At 40.7% G+C, this 24846-nt stretch overlaps 1 long non-coding RNA gene across 1 annotated transcript in view; it reads right to left on the reverse strand.

Moving 5' to 3' along the window:
* Positions 1–481: 481 nt before the first annotated feature.
* LOC118369828 (uncharacterized) overlaps positions 482–24846 on the reverse strand; it is a 65001-nt gene continuing 40636 nt past the window's right edge. The window contains exon 3 of the long non-coding RNA XR_004822686.2: positions 482–924. This is a non-coding gene — a long non-coding RNA (uncharacterized LOC118369828). The remainder of the gene's footprint in view (positions 925–24846) is intronic.

Raw genomic sequence — 24846 nt, forward strand, 5'->3', positions numbered from 1 at the left:
TCTTAATTTGTGTAAATCAATTCTCACAACGGTCTCTCTACTTTGGTTCAGGTGAAAATAGGGCAGACCATTAATTTATGTAACCGTGTAAAAAGAGTACTCTCATTCTGTGTGGCGACTATGCTTATCTCTGATCATCTGCAGGACACGGAAAGTACGGCACCTTCCCCAACTTGGCACAAACCACCCAAGATAATTATGCATCCCATATTCAGCCAGTCAGTGGCTGCTTCACTCAGCTCCATGTGACTCAGTGCACAGTCCAGCATCCATATAGAGATAACATTTTAACCACTTAGTGGGATGGTAAACTCGATTGAGAGGACAGTACAGAAAGTACAGTGGGGAGAACAAGTATTTGATACACTGCCGATTTTGCAGGTTTTCCTACTTACAAAGCATGTAGATGTCTGTAATTTTTATCATAGGTACACTTCAACTGTGAGAAACGGAATCTAAAACAAAAATTCAGAAAATCACATTGTATGATTTTTAAGAAATTAATTTGCATTTTATTGCATGACATAAGAATTTGATACATCAGAAAAGCAGAACTTAATATTTGGTACAGAAACCTTTGTTTGCAATTACAGAGATCATACGTTTCCTGTAGTTCTTGACCAGGTTTGCACACACTGCAGCAGGGATTTTGGCCCACTCCTCCATACAGACCTTCTCCAGATCCTTCAGGTTTCTGGGCTGTCGCTGGGCAATACGGAGGTTCAGCTCCCTCCAAAGATTTTCTATTGGGTTCAGGTCTGGACACTGGCTACTGGATATCACATTTACAACGGTGTCATCGTTTCTCCTCAATGGCATGCTTTATTTCGGACATTCCTGGCCCTCGCCATTTTCACCACTGCCCACTCCTGCTGGTCGGTCAGCACACAGCCACGGCCACCACCATGTGGTCTTCTGTCAATTCTGAGGGTAGAACAGAGTATACTGTCAATAGATCATAATGTAAGAATACCGTGACATGTTTTGTGAATTTACATGCATTACAATATGTAATTTACTGTAAATGTAGTGGTAACGCATGCTGCATATCCTGCAGACTTACTGTTTTTCTTGGCAAAATGTTGTGATGATCGAATTGACAGCTGATCTTTTCAGATTTATGTGAACTAATCTGTCACCCTCTGCCATGGTAAGGCCTCTGTTTACCACATGGTCAACTACGATGGCCCAGACTTCATAAAACGCAACCGTTCCCTGCCGTCTGCCTCCCTCTCTCTGATGTCCACCTCTTTGACAGGGCCCATGCCCACCTCTTTGACCTCTGATGGGGCCCATGTCCACCTCTTTGACCTCTTTGATGGGGCCCATGACGACCTCTCTGACAGGCCCCTTGTCCACGAGCTCTTTGATTTCTTCCTCTCCCTTGCTGTCTATCCTGCTCCATGTTGAAATAAATTACAAGAGTTCACACACACCCTTTTATATGGTGACCAAAAGCTGGGTGCGCAATTACGCAGGTACTTTCCCGAAATGGCCGACACAAACAACTGGATTCGTTATCCCTTTCATGCCCTGCCTCCAGTCCACTTACCGATATCTGAACAAGGAGAGCGTCATCGAAATTGCAACAAGCGGTTCTGTGAAAATTCAATTTAAGAGTGTCTTGCAAATCGTGCTGTTAAGATACTGATGCCCTTTGCAACCACGTACCTATGTGAGAGTGGATTCACTCACTAGCATGAAAACTAAATACAGGCACAGACTGTGTGTGGAAAATTATTTAAGACTGAGACTCTCTCCAATACAACCCAACATTGCAGACTTATGTGCATCCTTTCAAGCACACCCTTCATATTAACCTGTGGTGAGTTGTTCACAATTTTTGATGAACAAATAAGGTTTAAATGTAAGATGGCTAAATAAAGAGAAAAATTATTGATTATTATTATATTATTATTTGTGCCCTGGTCCTATAAGAGTTCTTTGTCACTTCCCACAAGTGACAAAAACTCACACTCATTCTTACGCTTAATAAACGTATCGTATAGTGTGTGTGTGGCAGGCTTATAATGATGGCAAAAACAAAAAAAACATTTGAAAGTGCGCTGACCCTTGTGCTAAAGGGGGTACGCTTGGGAACCACTGTGGTACACAAACAAGTTTAAAATCTAAAGGTTTACCAAACGGTTAAGTGATTAACCATCAAGCACAGTTGGATTAAGTGATGGTAAAATGTATTTTAACAAATGAGAAGAGAATCCTATGAAAAGTATTGTGAGCATTGCATTGGGAAAGACAATGACTTTATATGAAAGGTGTTTTAAGATGAAAACTGATTCAGTTTGTTGAAAAAGTTACTGTGTGATTTTGTGTGTTGTACTTAGTCAATTAATAGGCAATCAATAGGCAATCACTACGTCATCACTACGTATGTTTGTCGTTGTTAAACGCTGTCGAATGCTGAACCTCGTTTTTAAAGATGACAGTGTCTTTATATACTTTTATTTAATTTTGAATCCTGCGGCTCTGTTGGGCTAAACTGCTGTGAGCGCTGCTATCTGTCCTGGAATCCTGCCAGATTCCATATAGGGGGAGAGACGCAAAAGCCCAGCTAGCTTAGCTGGCTCGGCAATCTCAAATGGAGGACGCTATTGAACGTTTCCAGCATTACAGGGGCTGTGTTGACTTTGCTTTGTTCCGGGACAATGTGGACCCCGCTGACTTTCAATGAAGCAACTGCTTGCTATGTAGCAAGTAGCAAACCTACAGTTGAAGTCAAAAGTTTACACACACATAGGTTGGAATCATTAACACTTGTTTTTCAACTACTCCACAAATTTCTTGAAAAACAAACAATAGTTTTGGCAAGTCGGTTAGGACATCTACTTTGTGCACGACACAAGTAATTTTTCCACTAATTGTTTACAGACAGAATATTTCACTTACAATTCACTGTATCACAATTCCAGTGGGTCAGAAGTTTACATACATACGTTGACTGTGCCTTTAAACAGCTTAGAAAAATCGAGAAAAGTATGTCATGGCTTTAGAAGCTTCTGATAGGCTAATTGACATAATTTGAGTCAATTGGAGGTGTACCTGTGGATGTATATCAATGCCTACCTTCAAAGTCAGTGCCTCTTTGCTTGACATCATGGGAAAATCTAAATAATCAGCTAAGACCTCAGAAAAAAATGTGTAGACCTTCACAAGTCTGATTCATCCTTGGGAGCAATTTCCAAATACCTGAAGGTACCACATCCATCTGTACAAACAATAGTACACACGTATAAACATCATGGGACCACGCAGCCGTCATACCACTCAGGAAGGTGACGCGTTCTGTCTCCTAGAGATGAACATACTGTGGCGCGAAAAGTGCAAATCAATCCCAGAACAACAGCAAGGGACCTTGTGAAGATGCTGGAGAAAACAGGTACAAATGTTTCTATATCCACAGTAAAATGAGTCCTGTATCAACATAACCTGAAAGGCCACTCAGCAAGGAAGAAGCCACTGCTCCAAAACCGCCATAAAAAAGCCGGACTACGGTTTGCAAATGCACATGGGGACAAAGATCGTACTTTTTGGAGAAATGTCCTCTGGTCTGATGAAACAAAAATAGAATTGTTTGGCCATAATGACCATCGTTATGTTTGGAGGAAAAAGGGGGAGGCTTGCAAGCCGAAAAACACAATCCCAACTGTGAAGCACGGGGGTGGCAGCATCATGTTGTGGGGGTGCTTTGCTGCAGGAGGGACTGGTGCACTTCACAAAATAGATGGCATCATGAGGGACAAAAATTATGTGGATATATTGAAGCAACATCTCAAGACATCAGTCAGGAAGTTAAAGCTTGGTCACAAATGGGTCTTCCAAATGGACAATGACCTCAAACATACTTCCCAAATTGTGGCAAAATAGTTTAAGGTCAACAAAGTCAAGGTATTGGAGTGGCCATCACAAAGCTCTGACCTCAATCGTATAGAAAATTTGCGGGTAGAACTGAAAAAGCTTGTGCGAGCAAGGAGCCCTACAAACCAAACTCAGTTACACCAGCTCTGTCAGGAGGAATGGGCCAAAATTCACCCAATATATTGTGGGAAGCTTGTGGAAGGCTACCCAAAACGTTTGACCCAAGGTAATCAATTTAAAGGCAATGCTACCAAATACTAATTGAGTTTATGTTAACTTCTGACCCACTGGGAATGTGATGAAAGATATAAAAGCTGAAATAAATAATTCTCTCTACTATTATTCTGATATTTCACATTCTTAAAATAAAGTGGTGATCCTAACTGACCTTAAGACAGGGAATTTTTACTTGGATTAAATGTCAGGAATTGTGAAAAACTGAGGTTAAATGTATTTGGCTAAGGTGTATGTAAACGTCCGACTTCAACTGTACATAAGCTACTGGGGAACCCACGCTCACCTACTTTTTCTCTTTCTCCCACCCCAGTAGCCTGACGACGCTCTGGTCTGGTGGAAGTTTCGCCGCCTTGTCGGCTTTCTACAGCCGACTGGCTGGTACTCGGCAGGGTTCCATCCCCGGAGGGTTCTCCCCCTTCCCTGGAGAATGGAGCTGTTCTCGACCAAACCAACCAGCCATGGAGGTAAGTCACTCGCCGTGGAAGTTGAAGAAGGCTTCCTCTGGCAACGGGGGTCTCCATGGAGATGTTGAGCCCAGAACTGACACAGACCAGAAACAGCTTTGCAGCACTCGATCCAGAGGTTCTGGAGCCTTCGTCCTTTGTGGCTTACCAATCAAGATCAAATCCGGAAGTACCTGCGTCTTCGTCCTCGGTTGTGATCCTCAGAGCGCCAGCTCAGAACACCAGACCGTGAGGCTGCCTGAGAGACCAGCCCATTCAACATCACCAGCTGTCATCATAGGCAGCTCTATGGTGAGACAGAAGATACTCTACAGGAATGACGGAGTCCATCCAAATCCTCTTGGCTCCTGGACTCTGTCCACGCATTTCAAGGCTGCGTTGAAACAGTGACTGGTAAATGATCCAAGACCGGCTCAGTTAATCCCTACCATTGTGACAATAAGTCGTCACAATGCTGCATCAAATGTACGTGATCTTAGGGGCATTGGCAAACACAATGTAAGTAATTTAATTTATGTACCCCTAATTGCACCGAATACGTCTGTTTATCCTACAGCTATTGTAAGCAGTAATCATGAGCCTATAAACCAGAGTTACACTGTTAGCACTGAGGCGGTGTGCAACACTAGAAAGACCACTTTATGCAGCTCACCTTGCACTATCAGCTTCAATGTAAATAATATGTGTAAGTCTACCTCTGATAATCTTCCCAGGAAAGCATTAAAAACATTCAAGCAACCCAGAAAAGTGCTAAAAATAGCCCATATTAACATATGTAGCCTAAGAAACAAGGTCCATGATGTCAATAACTTGCTTGTAACAGATGATGTTCATATTCTGACTATCACTTAGATAATACTTTTGATGATACAATGGTAGCAATACATGGTTATAACATCTACCAAAAAGACAGAAATTCCAACGGAGGCAGTGTTGCGGTCTATATTCAGAAACACATTCCTGTAAAGCTTAGAGATGATCTAATGTTAAATAAACACTGTTGAAGTAATATGGCTAGAGGTTCATCTGCCTCACCTAAAGCCCATTCTTGTGGGAAGCTGCTGTAGACCACCAAGTGCTAACAGTCATTATCTGGATAATATGTGTGAAATGCTTGATAATGTATGTGATAAAACAGAGACGTATATTTTCTGGGTGATTTAAATATTGACTGGCTATCATCAAGCTGCCCACTCAGGAAAACATGTCAAACTGTAACCAGTGCCTGCAACCTGGATCAGGTTGTCAGTCAACCTACCAGGGCAGTTACAAACAGCACAGGAATTAAATCATTAAAATGTATTAATCACATCTTTATTAATTCTGCAGATATTTGCTTTAAAGCAGTATCCAAAACCATTGAATGTAGTGATCACAATATAATAGCCATACATAGGTAAACCAAAGTTCCAAAGCCTGGGCCTAATATAGTGTATAAGAGGTCATACAAGAAGTTGTGTAGCGATTCATATGTTGATGATGTAAAGAATATTTGCTGGTCTGCGGTGTGTAATGATGAGCAACCAGACGCTGCACTTGACACATTTATAAAAATACTTATTCCAGTTACTAATAAGCACACACCCGTTAAGAAAATTACTGTAAAAACTGTTAAATCCCCTTGTATTGATGAGGAATTGAAAAATTGTATGGTTGAGAGGGACGAGGCAAAAGGTATGTCAATTAAGTCTGGCAGCCCAACTGATTGGCAAACATGCTGCAAATTAAGAAATCATGTGACTAAAATAAATACAAATAAAAATAAACTACACTATGAAACAAAATAAATTATATAAAGAATGATGGTAAAAAGCTTTGGGGCACCTTAAATAAAAAATTTGGGGAAAAAGCCAACTCGGCTCCTTCATTCAATGAATCAGATGGCTCAATCATCACAAAGCCCACTGATATTGCAAACTACTTTAATGGCTTTTTCATTGGCAAGATAAGCAAACTTAGGGATGACATGCCAGCAACAAATGCTGACACTACACATCCAAGTATATCGGACCAAATGATGAAAAACAAGAATTGTACTTTTGAATTCTGTAAAGTCAGTGTGGAAGAGGTGAAATAATTGTCTATAAACAATGACAAGCCACCGGGGTCTGACAATCTGGATGGAAAATTACTGAGGATAACAACAAACAATATTTCCACTCCTATTTGCCACATCTTCAAGTTAAGCCTACTAGAGAGCGTGTGCCCTCAGGCCTGGAGGGAAGCTAGTCATTCCGCTACCCAAGAATAGTAAAGCCCCCTTTACTGGCTCAAATAGTCGACCAATCAGCCTATTACCAACCCTTAGTAAACTTCTGGAAAAAATTGTGTTTGACCAGATACGAAGCTATTTCACAGTAAACAAATGAATAACAGAATTTAAGAATGCTTATAGAGAAGGACACTCAACAAGCACAGCACTTACACAAATGACTGATGATTGGCTGAGAGAAATTGATGATAAAATGATTGTGGGGGCTGTCTTGTTAGACTTCAGTGTAGCTTTTGACATTATTGATCATAGTCTGCTGCTGGAAAAAACGTATGTGTTATGGCTTTACACCCCCTGCTATAATGTGGATAATGAGTTACTTGTCTAACAGAACACAGAGGGTGTTCTTTAATGGAAGCCTCTTAAATATAATCTAGAGTCAGGAGTTCCCCAGGGTAGCTGTTTAGGCCCTTGCTTTTTTCAATTTTTACTAATGACATGCCACTGACTTTGAGTAGAGCCAGTGTCTATGTATGCAGATGGCTCAACACTGTACACGTCAGCTACTACAGAGACTGAAATGACTGCAACACTCATCAAAGTGCTGCAGTTAGTTTCAGAGTGGGTGGCAAGGAATACGTTATCCCTAAATATTTCTAAAACTAAAAGTATTGTATTTGGAATAAAACACTCACTAAACCCTAAACCTCAACTACATTTTGTAATAAATAATGTAGAAATTGAGCAAGTTGAGATGACTAAACTGCTTGGAGCAACCCTAGATTGTAAACTGTCATGGTGAAAACATATTGATGCAGTAGTAGCTAAGATGGGGAGAAGTCTATAATAAAGCGATGCTCTTAACAACACTATCAACAAGAAGGTCCTACACTTTGACTACTGTTCAGTTGTGTGGTCAGATGCCACAAAAAAATTGCAATTGGCTCAGAACAGGGCAGCACGGCTGGCCCTTGGATGTACACAGAGAGCTAATATTAATAATATGCATGTCAATCTCTCCTGGCTGAAACTGGAGGAGAGATTGACTTCATCACTACTTTTATTTATGAGAGGTGTTGAATGCACCGAGCTGTCTGCCTAAACTACTGGCACACAGGTCAGACACCCATGCATACCCCACAAGACATGCCACAAGAGGTATCTTCACATTCCCCAAGTCCAGAACAGACTATGGGAGGCACACAGTACTACATAGAGCCATGGCTACATGGAACTCTATTCCACATCAAGTAACTGATGCAAGCAGTAAAATTTGATTTAAAAAAAACAGATTAAAAAAACACCTTATGGAATAGCGGGGACTGTGAAGCAACACAAACATTGGCACAGACACATGCATACACACACACACACACGATAACATATGCACTATACATACACATGGATTTAGTACTGTAGATATGTGGTAGTGGTTTAGTAGGGGTCTGAGGGCACACAGTGTGTTGTAAAATCTGTGAATGTATTGTAATGTTTTAAAAATTATATAAACTGCCTTAATTTTGCTGGACCCCAGGAAGAGTAGCTGCTGCTTTGGCAGCAAATTAAAAATGTGTTTAAAGTTTTTAAAAACAGCCTTTTATATGATCTGTTTTGAGTTTTGTACTAAGAGTTGTGACATTTTACCACATACTTGTGAAAATAGTACCAAAGCGATTAAACAAAATTGTAACTTGAGCATGTGTCTGCTTGCCCTCTTCACCACAGACTCATGTATCACCATGGGAATACTCATAGCAGTGGACTACCACCTGAAGGATCACTAAATACCAACTATATCAACCCTTTGATAAGAATAGCACAAGTTGAAACGTATCGATAGCAGAGCAGCAATGATCAAATGCAAAATACATGTACAGAATTTCTGATAATTATCTTGTCTTTGTACATGGCTTTCATATCTTAGACCACCTTTTGCTAAACTTTAAACACAAATGTCATCAGTGAATACAAAATCCACTGTTAAGTGTGTTGTTCACAGAATTTTAACACATTGTTTTCATCGGGAGAGAAATGTGTGCAATTGACCCTTCGCTAAACACCCCCCCAGAATTTTGGCCAACCAGTTGCAGCGCTCCAATGGATTTTAAATGTTGTCGAGTCTGACACCTCCGACAAACTCACGTTTAAATTGCATGAATGCCAGTGAGGGCTATGGCAAAAACTGAGTTTCTTTTGAAAAGTCATGTTTATGTGACAAATAATTAAACAGTGCACCAGGAGTACTTGCTACTGTGATTCCTGAAATTAACAGCCTCCTGGAGTATTTTTTAGAATCTGAAATTATACTTGTATTACATTGTTTGCTAGCTCAGCTGGCTAGCTAGCTCTCAGTCTCATTGACCATCAAACGTTGCTAATTCTAGCTTGCTAGCCACTTAATATAACTTGTTTTCTCAAAATGTATGTTAGCTAGCAAGGTTAGCAATGTTATGACTCCAATCTGCTGTCAACATCAGGATACGATTTGAGACCACTAGTTAACTCCAAAAGTGGTTATAGCCTTGACTTCGGTAAATACTACTGCGCAAAATTCTAAATCACCCCCTCAGTGTCAAACCATGTACAATATAGGGAAAGGTCTAGGCAATGGGGATAGAGATGTCGTGAAGGAAGTTGGGTTACTTCTAAGTAAGTCATCATCTCCAACATTGTGACCTTCCATTTTAGAGCTGTGCTTTGGTGTGAGTTGAGGCCTATACATCCATATCAGTTTTGTTTTCGCCATTGTATTCATCTTTCCTTATTTCTATTGTGGATTGTGTTTCTGTGCACCAATGGAAAGTCTACGAAACTAGGAGGAAACAAGGCTATGTATTGAAATGCATGGATTTGGATTGTGATGATTGATACTGATGAATGAATCCTGCACACAATGTGCTTATTATTATCATTTTTATTAGGAATAATATTCGATTTTATGTGAAATTGTTTGGTGAAATATGTATAAAAGGAGAGTAATTGCCCATAATTCTGCAACTTCCATCTATACAACCTTTGGATAGTTGACTGCAAAGACAATTTATTGATCTACCTGGATTTTTAAAAGACAAACTAACTTTCTGTTTTGTCTGCTCGGACTCAAAAAATAAGTGTGGTTGTGTTAATCTTTTTGCAGGCGGTCATGTTCTTTTGATGAACATATTTGCAATTTTGACGGTATAATACACTTTTGATGAATTCATGTATTTATGTTTTGAGAAGGCAAATACATTTTGAAAACACATTTACTGTTTTGCCAAAGGCCACAGAGTTCGGTGTCTTGTGGACTCTGTTTTGGAAATCGACAACGTAGTTCCAAAGAAATGCTTGTACACAATTGAGAAAACCTGTAATATGCTAATTGTATTTCTTATTCAGTTCTTTACTCGCTGTATTCAGTGTTGCTCTTGTTACAATGATACAGGCTCCAGGGCATATAACCTTGATTTCACTTCAGTGGGAAGAATTCACAGCATATGGAATTTTGATCTAAATAAATACAGAATGAGGATATCTACAGAATTAGAAATTCATTGCACTTGAGATTACTAGAAGCCATAAAATTCATAGTGCATTGGTATAACACAGTGACAGCTTTTACAGCTTGAAATGCACAGTCCAAAGGCCTTCTTTCTGTGTCTAATCGGAATCGTTTTTTACCTCTGCCAAGAAGCAACGTACTCAGGATACCGTGGTCAAAGACCCCAGTCAAATCCTATATTGAGTGCTTTGAGATACAGTACAACTTCATACCCTGTTCTCAATGTATTTGGTTTATATTAGAGCAGTGCATGCCACAAGAACGACTTGAACTAAACTCTTGTGTCTTCCCTTTATGGGCCCACTCGGGCTGCCAAGGCATACTGTGTCTGAAATCACTCCCTTTATCTCACTGGGCCCTGTACAGTTTAGTTGTGTGACCAGCTTGAAATGTTGACAAGCAGAGTTATATTGATTTGTTTTAATGCTATTATAAGTACACAACCATTTACTATGAAACAACATTCTTAGAATTACATCATGCATTCGCAAGTTCTCTTTTTTGAAAATGTATTCATAAGAATTTCAGAATAGTTCCTTTGAGCTCATCACTTGTCCCTTTTGATAATCACAAGATTAAACTGTGTTTCACCCCCTTCTCTCTTTTCCTCCTGAGACGGGATGTGAGTGTGTGTGTGTGTGTGTGCAGCACAGTTTCTCTGGCCTGCATCTCGGTTGAACCTTTGCAGGGATTACATCACATTTACATCAACCCCACTACAGGCTTTTTGATGTCAGACACAGTATGCAGTTAAGGGTAACTTACTTTAGACAGTTCTGTATCCATTGAATTCAATGGTCCTACAGCATACAGTAAAATCAATGTTTTGTGTGATACTATAAACTTTACAGGTTTGGAGCCATTTTGTGTAAAGTGGTCACTTCATATGAATACAGCTGACTGAAACCAAACCCTGTGGTCAAGAGCTCAGTGACACTTACAACTCCAGAATTTGTAATTATACTCTAAGTGTAGTAGAACACATTCACTGAAATAATGCAATAGAGAGAACACACCAAAATAGAATTTAATTTCCATTTTATTTGACCAACTATAAATATAAAACACAATTAGAACAGTACTGGCTATTTACTGTATATGTACCACTAGCCTCATGCGGTAATGATAGGCTGTTCCTCACTATAATCCTGAGTTGTGTTCTGTGACTGAGCTAACAGCTTGTGATTCTCAGTGATTCACTATGAGTGGTTATCCTGTCAGTATTCCCCTCATGCTATATTTCACCAGACCTTGAGTCACTACCAGAGAAACAAGTACTGAAACATTGATAATCTGCATAGAGTGCACTAAATCCTAGTTAAAACCTAAGAGTGTAACCTCTGTAGTTATTGCAGTAATTTACACCAAATGTTTCAGAATCGAAGTGCATATACATCAAATGTTACTTCTTACCGTAGGGAACTAAAATCCCATCAAAAACTCCTCTTGAAGATCTGAAGTGAAATATGTGAGAAAGAGGAGTAACTTTTGATGAACCGATCCTTACAACAAATAAGTTATTCTAAATAAGAGCTCTGTCCCTGCAGATTCAGCATTGGCTGGATCAAAACCTGTCTGAAGCGACTGAATGGGCAGAAGTCTGCGGGCCCCAACAAGATTCCCCCCTTGTTCCTGAAAACATAGTGCGAGGAGCTAGCACCAGTTCTGTGCCATATCTTCAACTCATGTATGGAACACAGATCCTTCCCCTCTCAATGGAAACAGTCCATTGTCTATGCTGTGCGTAAGTGAAAAAGCCCCACCTCCCCTACAGGCAAATCTCAACTCCATGGCGAAAATATTTAATGGGTTGCTACGTGACATACTGGAGAAGGAGACTGCTCATAACATCAAGTCTTCACGACGTCTTCGTGAAGAACAGGTCAACAGGGTCTGCTATTCTCCATCTCCTACAGTTGTAACCAAGTGCCAAAGCAAGATGTTAATGTAACCTTTATAGACTTTTGAAGAGCATTTAACACCATGGACCATGGCCAGCTCCTACTCACTCTACTCACACCATCAAGAGCTACCTCGACAACCACAAGTGAACAGTGAGGTAACCCACAGCTAGTCCCAGCTAAAATACCCCAGGGTGGATTGCTCTCTCCTCTAATATTTGTGCTATGCATGAACACCCTATACTCCAGCCTCCCAAGCAGCGTCCACCCTGTAAAGTACGCTGATGAACTTACACTCACAGAGTTGCTCCCTGGCAAGCTACCTGGCCAAACGCAAGTAGTGATCAATGCAGTGGCAGAGTGGGGGAAAACCAACTGCCTCTACATGAAGGAAGATAAAACCAAGAATATGGTAATCTGCTTCAAAAAGGCTGCTGACAAGGCCTCTCCACCAGTGGTTGCTGTAAACTGCCAGCTGAACATGTGGAGTCCTTCCTTTTGCTGGGTGTAATGGTGTCAGCTGACCTGACCTGGGACAAGCACATCAGGTATATCCTAAAAAAAGGTTAAACTCCTGATCTACTGCCTAAGTGTAGCAAGACAAACTGGCCTCCCAACTGAAATCCTACTGCAGGTACAGTGCCCTCGGAAAGTATTCAGACCCCTTGACTTTTTGCACATTTTGTTACTTTACAGCCTTATTCTAACATTGATTAAATAGTTATTCCCCTCATCAATCTACACACAATAGCCCATAGTGACAAAATGAAAACGGGTTTTTTGAATTTTTTGCAAACGTATTCAATTAAAAAATACCTTATTTACATACGTATTCAGACCCTTTGCTATGAGACTCAAAATTGAGCTCAGGAGCATCCTATTTCCATTGATCATCCTTGAGATGTTTCTACAACTTCATTGGAGTACACCTGTGGTAAATTCAATTGATTGGACATGAAAAAACTATGAGGTCGAAGGAATTGTCTATAGAGCTGCGAGACAGGATTGTGTCAATGCACAGATCTGGGGAAGGGTGCCGTCTGTGGAGATGGGAGAACCTTCCAGAAGGACAACTATCTCTGCAGCACTCCACCAATCAGGTCTTTATGGTAGAGTGGCCTGACGGAAGCCACTCCTCAGTAAAAGGCAGATGACAGCCCGCTTGGAGTTTGCCAAAAGGCACCTAAAGACTCTCAGACCATGAGAAACAAGATTCTCTGTGCTGATGAAACCAAGATCGAATGCTTTGACTTGAATGCCAAGCATCACGTCTGCAGGAAACCTGGCACCATCCCTACGGTGAAGCATGGTGGTGGCAGCATCATGCTGTGGAGATGTTTTTCAGCAGCGGGAACTGGAAGACTAGTCAGGATCAAGGGGAAGATGAATAGAGCAAATTACAGAGAGATCCTTGATGAAAACCTGCTCCAGAGCACTCACGACCTCAGACTGATGCGAAGGTTCACCTTCTAACAGGACAACGACCCTAAGCACACACCCAAGACAACGCAGGAGTGGCTTCGGGACAAGTCTCAATGTTCTTGAGTGGCCCAGCCAGAGCCCAGACTTGAACCCGATCTAACATCTCTGGAGAGACCCGAAAATAGCTGTGGAGCAACGCTCCCCATCCAACCTGACAGAGCTTGAGAGGATCTGCATAGAATAATGGGAGAAACTCCCCAAATACAGGTGTGGCAAGCTTGTAGCGTCATACCCAGAAGACTCAAGGCTGTCGTTGCTGCCAAAGGTGCTTCAGCAAAGTACTGTAAAGGGTCTTAATACTTAAGTAAATGTTATATTTCTGTTTTTTATTATTTTTTTCTACAATGGAATATAGTAAAAAATAAAGGGAAACTCTTGAATGTGTATGTGTTTTCAAACTTTGACTGGTACTGTACGTTTGTGCATATGTTCCAAGATGTTAAAATAAACCTACAACAAAACCATGGAGATTTGGAATGGGCTTTGTATCGCTGTCATTTCTTGACCATATATCACTACCTGGATTCGGACTTATGTAGCAAAATGTGAAATCGTGTTTTTTACATTGGATAAAAATAGACAAAGTACCAACACTCGGCTCTAACTAGAAGAGCAAACAGCTCTGGGAAACGATTAATAACGTTAGCTAGCTAACAGTACACTTTAGCTTAAGACATAACGTTATAGCGAGCTAGCTAGGTAAACAATGAACCTAGCTAGGTAAACAACGTTTAAGACCACAAGCTAACGAGCCAGCCTGCTAACGTTAGCTAGTTAAACAACAATGAACAAAGTGGCAACAATGCAACAGTACTGGGTGCTCACCAACCAAGTCCAAATGTTGGCTCGCTAACATTAGGCTCCAACTAGAAAAGCAAACGGCTCCTGGAAACAAATAATAATGTCAACTAGGGAGCCAGCCAGCCACCTAGTTTCCTGAATCGGGTCACATATTGTAAAACACACTGTGTAACAGATACTTTATATTTAAAACAAATATTCAGATAAGAACTGTAAAGTTATGCCCATCCTCATCGGCGTAGTTAGGGGTGGGCTTCCGAGGCTGCCGCCCCAAATGTTTTTGGAAGGCTGTTTTTGGCAGGCCCCACTGGCATTCGGTTATGCCACCTATTTCCTCAAATTCAAGCAACACTCTTGCCCATCCCATAGACACCTAGGGCTATGAGTGTCAGTGACTCAGGCTGAAGAATCCCCACATACCAGGAGATGAGGAAGAGAAACCATGGGTTTCTGGTAATACTGACCCAGAACAAACAAATAGTTACATCCACCCTGCACTTTTATTGCCTTCCCTTTTCTCTCTGATAGCAGCTATTTTCAGGAAAGGGGCCAGGGTGCGACTTGATCTCTGAGGTTAAGGTTAGGTTTATAACTAGAGTTAGGGTTGAGATTAGACTAGAGAGTTTAATAGTCACTTGTACAGGGTTGGAGATGTAATCACAGGGTACAGTGAAATTACTGAGCTCTGAGCTCCATCAACACAGGACAAAGTGAAATAAAACAATACATATATAATAAAAATTGATAATAATAAAAACATAAATAATAATCTATACATATTAACAGCTGCGCAATAGTAAATGTCCATTGGGGTGGGGGAAAGTTAAATGTCAGTTGATGGGGGGTTGGAAATGTCCATGGGGGAGCAGCAGGGTAGGTAGGAAAACCGGGGGAGCAGTGATACCCCCATACTGGTCTGAGTGATAGCAGGTGTGTGGAAATGAATCTAGAGTTAGGGTTATGGATGGGGTTAGGGTTGAGCCTTGATGTGGACATGAAGTTAGGGTTATGGCTGGGGTTAGAGTTGAGGACATGAAGAGGACTATCTGGGAAAAGTGTGGCGGCCGGGTAGCCTAGTGGTTAGAGCGTTGGACTAGTAACTGAAAGGTTGCAAGTTCGAATCCCTGAGCTGACAAGGTACAAATCTGTCGTTCTACCCACTGTTCCTAGGCCGTCATTGAAAATAAGAATTCGTTCTTAACTGACTTGCCTAGTAAAATCAAATTTAAAAAATAAATTACATTCACCCAGAGCAACTTACAGGAGCAGTAGAGCTGAGTGCCTTATCAAGCCCATCCTCCTATAGCTCCTCCCACCAGCCTCCTCTTAACCACACCTCTCGGAGGCCAGTTTAATTGTTTAACACGGTCCTTTGCTTACAGAGTAAAGATGTTCGCATGCTTCCCTGAACTGAAGCATCCTGATGCCTTTAACCTGTCAGAGCCTAGACCTACTCATGGGTGAGTTGGTCTTACTCTGTAAGCAAGGGACTGGGTTAAACTGTTAAACTGGCCTCCGAGAGGTGTGGTTCAGAGGAGACTGGTGGGAGGACCTATAGACGGGCTCATTGTAATGGCTGGAATATAATTTATGGAACGGAGTCAACCATGTGGTTTCAATATGTTTGATGTGTTTGATACCGTTCCATAGATTCCATTCCAGCTATTACAATGAGCCCGTCTTCGTATAGCTCCTCCCACCAGCCTCCTCTGGTGGGGTTAGAGGTGTGAGGCTGAGTGAGAGGCCCTATTATCAGCTTCAGCAGAGTAGAAGGGTGATGTTAGGGGCCCTAATACTGAAGAGTTTCACATCCATCTAACTGGAGAGTTTCACATCCATCTAAGTGGAGAGTTTCAGATCAATCTAAGTAGAGAGTTTCACATCCATCTAAGTGGAGAGTTTCACATCCATCTAAGTGGAGAGTTTCACATCCATCTAACTGAAGAGTTGCACATCCATCTAACTGAAGAGTTTCACATCCATCTAAGTGGAGAGTTTCACATCCATCTAAGTAGAGAGTTTCACATCCATCTAAGTGGAGAGTTTCACATCCATCTAACTGGAGAGTTTCACATCCATCTAACTGGAGAGTTTCACATCCATCTAACTGAAGAGTTTCACATCCATCTAACTGAAGACTTTCACTTCCATCTAAGTGGAGAGTTTCACATCAATCAACATCTGCTTTGCTTGCTGTTTGGGCTTTTAGGCTGGGTTTCTGTATAGGACTTTGTGACATCTGCTGATGTAAAAAGGGCTTTATAAAATAATTTGATTGATTGATTGACTGGTTCAAATCCAGAGCCGGCTACGTGAAAAATATGTCCTTGAGCAAGGGTTATCCTGCCCCGGGGCTATAAATTGTCAGTTTAAGAATCTTCAGTACTTTCCTAAGATATTAGTCATGAAACATGTTGCCTCACTCAACTTCTTAGGGATGCAATCCTGTCAACGGTGTCGATATGACAACAGCCAGTGAAAGTGAGAATTCCTCAAACATACATGTATCTTATAACGTTTTAAAGGTAATCTTGCTGTTAATCCCACCACAGTGTCCGATTTCAAATAGGTTTTACAGTGAAAGCACCACAAACGATTATGTTAGGTCACCACTAACTCACAGAAAACTTCTGCCATTTTTCCAGCTAAAGAGAGGAGTCTCAAAAAGCACAAATAGAGATAAAATGAATCACTAACCTTTGATGATCTTCATCAGATGACACTCATAGGACTTCATGTTACACAATACATGTATGTTTTGTTTGATAAAGTTCATATTTATATAAAACAATCTCAGTATACATTGGCGTGTTACGTTCACTAGTTCCAAAAACATCCGGTGATATAGCAGAGAGCCACATCATTTTACAGAAATACTCATTATAAATGTCGATAAATACAATTGTTAGACACGGACATATAGATATACCTCTCCTTAATGCAACTGCTGTGTCAGATTTCAAAAAAACTTTATAGAAAAAGCAAACCATGCAATAATCTGAGACGGCGCTCAGAAAGAAAAAAAAAAAAATATCCACCATGTTGGCGTCAACAGAAATCAGAAATAACATAATAAATATTCCCTTACCTTTGATGATCTTGAACCGAATGCACTCCCAGGAATCTTAGTTCCACAATAAATGTTGTTTTGTTCGATAATGTAATATATAATAATAATAATATATGCCATTTAGCAGACGCTTTTATCCAAAGCGACTCCATTATTTATGTCCAAGTAGCTACTTTTGTTAGCGCGTTTAGTACACAAATCCAAACGCTCGTACAGGTCCAGCCGAACGTCGGATGAACATTTCAAAAAGTGATATTACAGGTCAAAGAAACTTGTCAAACTAAGTATAGAATCAATCTTCCGGATGTTGTCATCATAAATCTTCAATAACGTTCCAACTGGAGAATTCCATTGTCTGTAGAAATACCATGGAACGCAGGTTGCTATCATGTGAAATGCGCGTGACCAGGACCTGGCTGTCTGCCAGACCACTGACTCAAACAGCTCCCATCCGGCTCCACATCACAGTAGAAGCCTCATTCAAGTTTCTAAAGGCGGTTGACGTCTAGTGGAAGCCTTAGTAAGTGCAACATAACCAATATCCCACTGTGTATTCAATAGGGGCTGGGTTGAAAATCGACCAACCTCAGATTTCCCACTTCCTGTTTGGATTTCTTCTCAGGTTTTTGCCTGCCATATGAGTTCTGTTATACTCACAGACATCATTCAAACAGTTTTAGAAACTTCAGAGTGTTTTCTATCCAATACTAATAATAATATGCATATATTAGCATCTGGGACTGAGGAGCAGGCCGTTTACTCTGGGCACCTTTCATCCAAGCTACTCAATACTGCCCCTGCAGCCATAATTTAACACACTCAGGAAGCTCTCACATTAACACCCTGATTCATATCAAGAGATGGCATGATGACTAATTGTTATTTAGGGTTTTGAAGGTTTTTCTTTGATAAGATTAATGTTTCAGTTTGTTTGACAAAAACATTTGGAATGCTTCTCCTTAATTCTCCTTCCTCCTGTCTTTGTTTCTTTGTAAGTACTTTTATTTAGTTATTTTATATAATAATAATAATAATATATGCCATTTAGCTGACGCTTTTATCCAAAGCGACTTACAGTCATGTGTGCATACATTCGACGTATGGGTGGTCCCGGGAATCGAACCCACTACCCTGGCGTTACAAGCACCATGCTCTACCAACTGAGCCACAGAAGGACCACATGATGTGAAACATTTTGTTGTATTGAAAAGCGGTATAGAAATAAAGTTATTATTATTATTATAATATCTCAGAACACTGAGCTTTTGTCATGTTGAGCTCTTTTTGCTGCTCATCTTACCTGTCAGTCTACTCTTCTCACTTGTGATTGGCTAGGCTATTTCCATGCAGGTACAGTGCTTTCAGAAAGTATTCAGACCCCTTGACTTTTTCCACATTTTGTTAAGTTATAACCTTAATCTAAAATTGATTAAATACTTTTTGCACCTCATCAATCTACACACAATACCCCATAATGACAAACCAAAAACATTTTTTTTAAACATGTTGACTAATTTCTTAAAAAATAAAAAATGATAATCACATTTTCATAAGTATTCAGACCCTTTACTCAGTACTTTGTTTTACTGAAATTATAATAGAATGAGAAAGAGGATAGATGTCTGTACTTACTGTAAGCTTGACTAATTAAACAGTTCCAGGCAGTGGTTTCAACACAGGGTAAACACATAGACTTGATCCAGATATTTGGCCATTGAGTCTGAGGGTAAAACCTCTCTGGTGGGTATTATATTATCGTGACTCAAGCACCTTTGGCAGCAATTGCAGCCCGAGTCTTCTTGGGTGTGACGCTACAAGCTCGGCACACCTATATTTGGGGAGTTTCTCTCATTCTTCTCTGCAGATCCTCTCAAGCTCTATCAGGTTGGATGGGGAGCTTAGCTGCACAACTATTTTAGGGTCCTTCCAGAGATGTTTGATCGGGTTCAAGCCCAGGCTCTGGCTGGGCCACTCAAGGACATACAGAGACATGTCCGGAAGCCACTTCTGCGTTGTCTTGGCTGTGTGCTTAGGGTCATTGTCCTGTTAGAAGGTGAAACTTCACCCCAGTCTGAGGTCGTGAGCGCTCTGAAGCAGATTTTCATTAAGGATTTATCTGTAGTTTTCTCCATTCATCTTTGCCTCAATCCTGACTAGTCTCTCAGTCCCCACAGCATGATGCTGCCACCACCACCTTTTGGCAAACTCCAAGCGGGCTGTCAATTGCCTTTTTCTGAGGAGTGGCTTCCGTCTGGCCAGTCTACCAAAAAGGCCTAATTGGTGGAGTGCTGCAGAGATAGTTGCCCTTCTGGAAGGTTCTCCCATCTCAACAGAGGAACTCTGGAGCTCTGTCAGAGTGACCATCGGGTTCTTGGTCACCTCAATGACCAAGTTTCTCAATGACCTCAATTTCGAGTCTTGTAGCAAAGGGTCTGAATACTTGTGTAAATAAGATATTTCTGTTTTTTTGCAAAAATGTCTAAAAACCTGTTTTCGATTTGTCATCATGGGGTATTGTGTGTACTTTGCTGAGGATTTCTTTATTTTTAATAGATTTTAGAATAAGGCTGTAATGTAACAAAATGTGGAAAAAGCCAAGGGGTCTGAATACTTTCCAAAGTATATAATCAGAGTGCGGTAGATAGTTTCTGTAGATGAGCTCAGGGATGAAAGTCTCCAAACTCATATCGCTGCATGATGCTCTTAGACAGTGTTTTTTCTTATAATTTCAAACATATTTATGACGTGAAGCAGGCCTTATGTAATATTTAATTTTGTCAACTTCGTTGAAACTGTAAACAATAAAAAATCATAGTTCAAGTATTTCCTAACACAAGATGTGTTACATGAGCTTCTTTTGTTACATGAATCTGCATTTCCCTCTGTGAGTACACAATCAAAATGACTGCGGCCTGAACAGGAAAGAGTCCTGCAATGAGTTAACAGGTCCTGTCACTGAAACTAGTTGACAGAGATTGCGTGCCTCCTCTCAGCAACACAGAGCTTCTCCTTTTAACCAGAGAGAACATGTAACTAACCCTTCATATGCTTTTTGAAGAATATTAGACTGTACTACTAATAATTATTTAATTAGACATGTTCCATTTGATTGTAGTGCAAATGCTCCTGTGGGTGGTGTTATAAGTGGACTGCAATCCATGCAAACAGCATTGTCATACTGGTAGCCATTTAAAGTTCCAGTTAGGCTTGGCCATATACCATTTATACCGTATACCAGGGTATTTTGAAATACTGATGGTATGATATCCTATATCTGCTTTTAACTAACTAAATTAAGTGTAACTATAAGAGATCTAATATGTGTCAAATAAATTATATCCAGTTCAGGGATCTAGCTTTGCATTTGTTTTTTTAACTTGCTAGCTAAGTGGCTAGAAGTCAAGATCAAGTTTATTGGTTACAACAGAGACATGCAATCCCCTCCTGGATCAAGATCCCTGTTGCCTGAATTGTTTTGTATGTCAAGTTCTGTTGTTGTTGAAATAGCGCCCCTTGTGTGCACTTCTAGTAGTACCGTTTACCACGGCGTGGTACAAAAACGGTATGAAGGTATGAAAAACTGAATACCGCCCAACCCTAGTTCCTGTGGTTACAAACCACTGACTGTCTTTTTCAGCTGAGGATTATAGTACCCTGCTTATTTTTTTATCCAATGAGAGAGAATATACTTCTCTTTTTCTTTTATTTTTTCCAAATTACTCCAGCCTTGAATCTGACTATCACAACCCCAGTCCTGACAACCCAACCCAGCTCACAGTCACATCCCTGTGACATGACTAGACCATCTTCAGATGTAGGATCTTAATTTGAGCCAGTTTGCTACAACAGGAAAATAATCCTTCAGCAACAGGAAATTATGTGGATTATAATGAATAGACATTTTTGTAGGGTTTGATACGTTTTTCGTAAGGGAAAATCAAGTCTGAGATGTCAAAGTGGAAATTACAAACTTCAGATGTCCTTTTAAACCTTGTATATGCTACAGAAAAAAAACTGCATTTCAGGAAAGATGTCCTGCACCAGGGTGATCAAGTTAAGATCCTACATCTGTAACAGTTTATCCAAACAAGGGAACCACCACCAGAGTTCTGATCAGGTTGAACTGCCCAGTCACCCATGAGACTATGTGCTCCTGACACTCAGCATGGTTCAAATCTGCTTTTTAATCCAAGTTTGGTCCCAAGTTCAATGATAAAGCCTCTGTGTGATATACCTCACTGGCAAAGCACTTGTTGTCAAGCATTAGTAATCAGTGGACAGCATCTGTTAACACCCAGAGTTCTAATGGTGAATTTATGATGAGTCATCAGTTGTGGGGAAGAGGCCACCTCTGAATTCACTGCTATGTAGTTGTCCTAGGCAAGCAGGAAACAAACAGTTTTGAACAGACTCATATTATCACATTGGGTATAAAGTGTTTATTGCAGGGATATAAGCTGGGTTCGAAGAAGGATCATCATTTTATTGGTACGGTGCTGAGAATAAAGTAGTCGTCCAACAGTTCTGTTAGTGTCTCCCTTTTCTTTCACTTCCTGCCAGTTACACCTTCAATTCTAATTTTGTCTCACACAAAAATAAAGTTATGCTCCTTTAAGAGAAGCCTTCTTGAAATGTGGTAGAAAGGTGACGTTTTTGGGAGAGATGTCAGGGTAATTGACTGGTGTAAGTGTTAGGGGCTGTGTCAGTGTTAGGGGGGTGTTGGAGGGGCACATGGGTGAAGGGGAGGTGTTGAAGTGACACTGAATTATGTACAAGAGGCCAATAGTGGGTTATAGTGAGTCTAAACAAGCCAGAGATTGAATGTAGCCTAAATTCTATAACAGAATAGTTGCAGGTTTCTACACAGTAGGAAGCCTGTTGATTGGGGGTGGGGGACTGTGTCATTAGGTTATGATAATGGAAGGCAGGTAGCCTAGAAGTTAAGAGATTTGGGCCAGTAACAGAAAGGTCGCTGGTTCAAATCCCTGACTCGGTTAAAAATCTATTGATGTGTCCTTGAGTAAGGCACTTGTTTGAAATTTGCTGTGGATAAGAGCTTCTGCTAAATTACTAAAATGAGTTGAATGAAGGATCCGTGTGCTGACTTTAAGTAGCAGGCTATACAGTACACACGTTTCACTAGGACACTGCATTATAGCTGAACAGCAGCTGGCTCAGATTGCAACAAGGCTGTGTTTATATTACACTGGACAGAGCAGTAAACCGGGTGGGGGGAGTGAGCTACTGACTGTTCAACATGTCTGGGCGTATCCTTGTCTGTACATTGTAGAGCCAGAACCCTGAGGCCCTACTGAGCACCCTCACGAGAGCCAGACAGAAACTGTTCAGACGCTCACTCTATCTGCCTGTAACTGTAGCCAGTTCGGACATGAAGGAACAAAAGGCAGACAGCCATCTTGGAGTGATGACCTCACCACAGATCATTATATGAGTGGACGTGTGGTCGGATTGTGTTTTGGCGGGGGGGTAGTGATGTGTGTCCTATCATTGGGATATAGTCAGTCTTTCAGTCAGGAATATAATGACGAATTTAACAGATACAAACATGCTCTAACAGGCACACGCAGTACATACATGCTCACACAAATAAGTACTAAATGAGTTAGTGTCAACTTAGTGCTATTACTCCCAATTGCAACTGTGTACCTTAACAGTAGTGGCCCTGAGTGAGCCTAACAACAGGAGAGGAGCTAGTAGCACAGCTTGTGTCTCTGGTTACCATGAGTCACTCCAGCCTTTGTGTGGCGGCTTTCAGTGGCGTGTAAACAGATATTCATCTGACGTGTATCACGTGTGCCCTGGCTCCTGCAGGTCTGTGTTGCTCTAGACACATTCTCCACTCTGTTGACCTTGACACGCTGCTGTCGACAAGCATTGGACATAATAACCCCTCTCTTTTATTACATGTAATATAGTTTATTGATTTATTTTTTTTAAATATCAATTAATATAGCTAAGAAAGCAGTTAACTGATAAGAGCTGGTGATTTGGTGGGTGTCCATTGCAAGGAGCGGGAGAAATGGGAATTATAAGCCAAGCTGGACCGAAAGCTCAGAGACATACAGTACATAACTATGGAAGTAACACAACTTCCTGTATTTTCGCTGAGTCACCAGAGTTGTTAAAGGGAACACAGACAGATGTAACAAGGTCATGTAAAAAGACAAAAGTGTTATGTCAGAGATACATTGTCTTGACAAATAGCATTTTCTTCATGACCACAATATATAATGAGTTTCAAAATGCAATAATACATTCTATTGAATCCCCTATTATAACATAACACTGTATAGAATCTAATACCAGATCCACTAAACATGAGAAACAGTGGTTTAAAAAGCTGTATAGGAGCATCCCAATTGAATCCAAATGAACAAGACCGGAATAAGACAACCGCACAGCGCTTTAGTGGGCTTGTTCCTCACTCTCTGTGACGTTATGTGTGGAGCCAGGTGCATCCTGGGTATGTTCTGTCTCACACAGATTGACAAATATTCTGAAGCCTGATCCATGCCACCCCAAATCCTACATAATAATGTCGTATTGCCTTACCCAATAAACCAGTTTTGATTGAATTCAGGACTTTGGTCATAAACAATGAAACATGTTATGACACAAATGAGCCATAAAAACAGTCCTAATCAGAATGAACTTGGGCTGTAAAACCTCAGTAATCCCTGATGATAGCTGTAAGTGTTTTGTATGTGGCTGTCTTCAGCATCATATCACAGACAAACTGTAGAGGATAACTTCTCATTCTACTACAGCAGTGTATGTTCCAACCTCACCTCCTGGGGAAACCCTGTCCATGACCTCAACTATTGCTGTCTGAACCTGTCAGAATCACGCTCAACACCCTTTTTAAATCACCCTGAATCAGACTAACCCTGTTCAGAAGCATGCCCCCAGATACCCCCCTTTCCTTCATGACCCTAAACACACCCCATTGTGCAGATCGGGACACAAAATGACAGTGTCTTCATTGGAAGCTAGTGTTTATTTTGGGTGATTTGAGGGGAAATGGACTCACTAATCATTCTGCATTTGAGAACTGAGCTCAAAGTCAAGAGCGTTTCCTTGTCAACTACAGAAGAGTTTAGGATTGAGACACTATTTATGCGAAACATTTATTTGGCCTTTTGGCACATCAGGGTGAACTTATGGTTCTTCAATTATTTCAAACATATATAATTATCCATATATAACAAAAAACTTAAGTCAGAAAATGTCCTCAGTATAAA

The sequence above is a fragment of the Oncorhynchus keta genome, chromosome 36 (assembly GCF_023373465.1).
Source record: "Oncorhynchus keta strain PuntledgeMale-10-30-2019 chromosome 36, Oket_V2, whole genome shotgun sequence".
Taxonomy (NCBI): domain Eukaryota; kingdom Metazoa; phylum Chordata; class Actinopteri; order Salmoniformes; family Salmonidae; genus Oncorhynchus; species Oncorhynchus keta.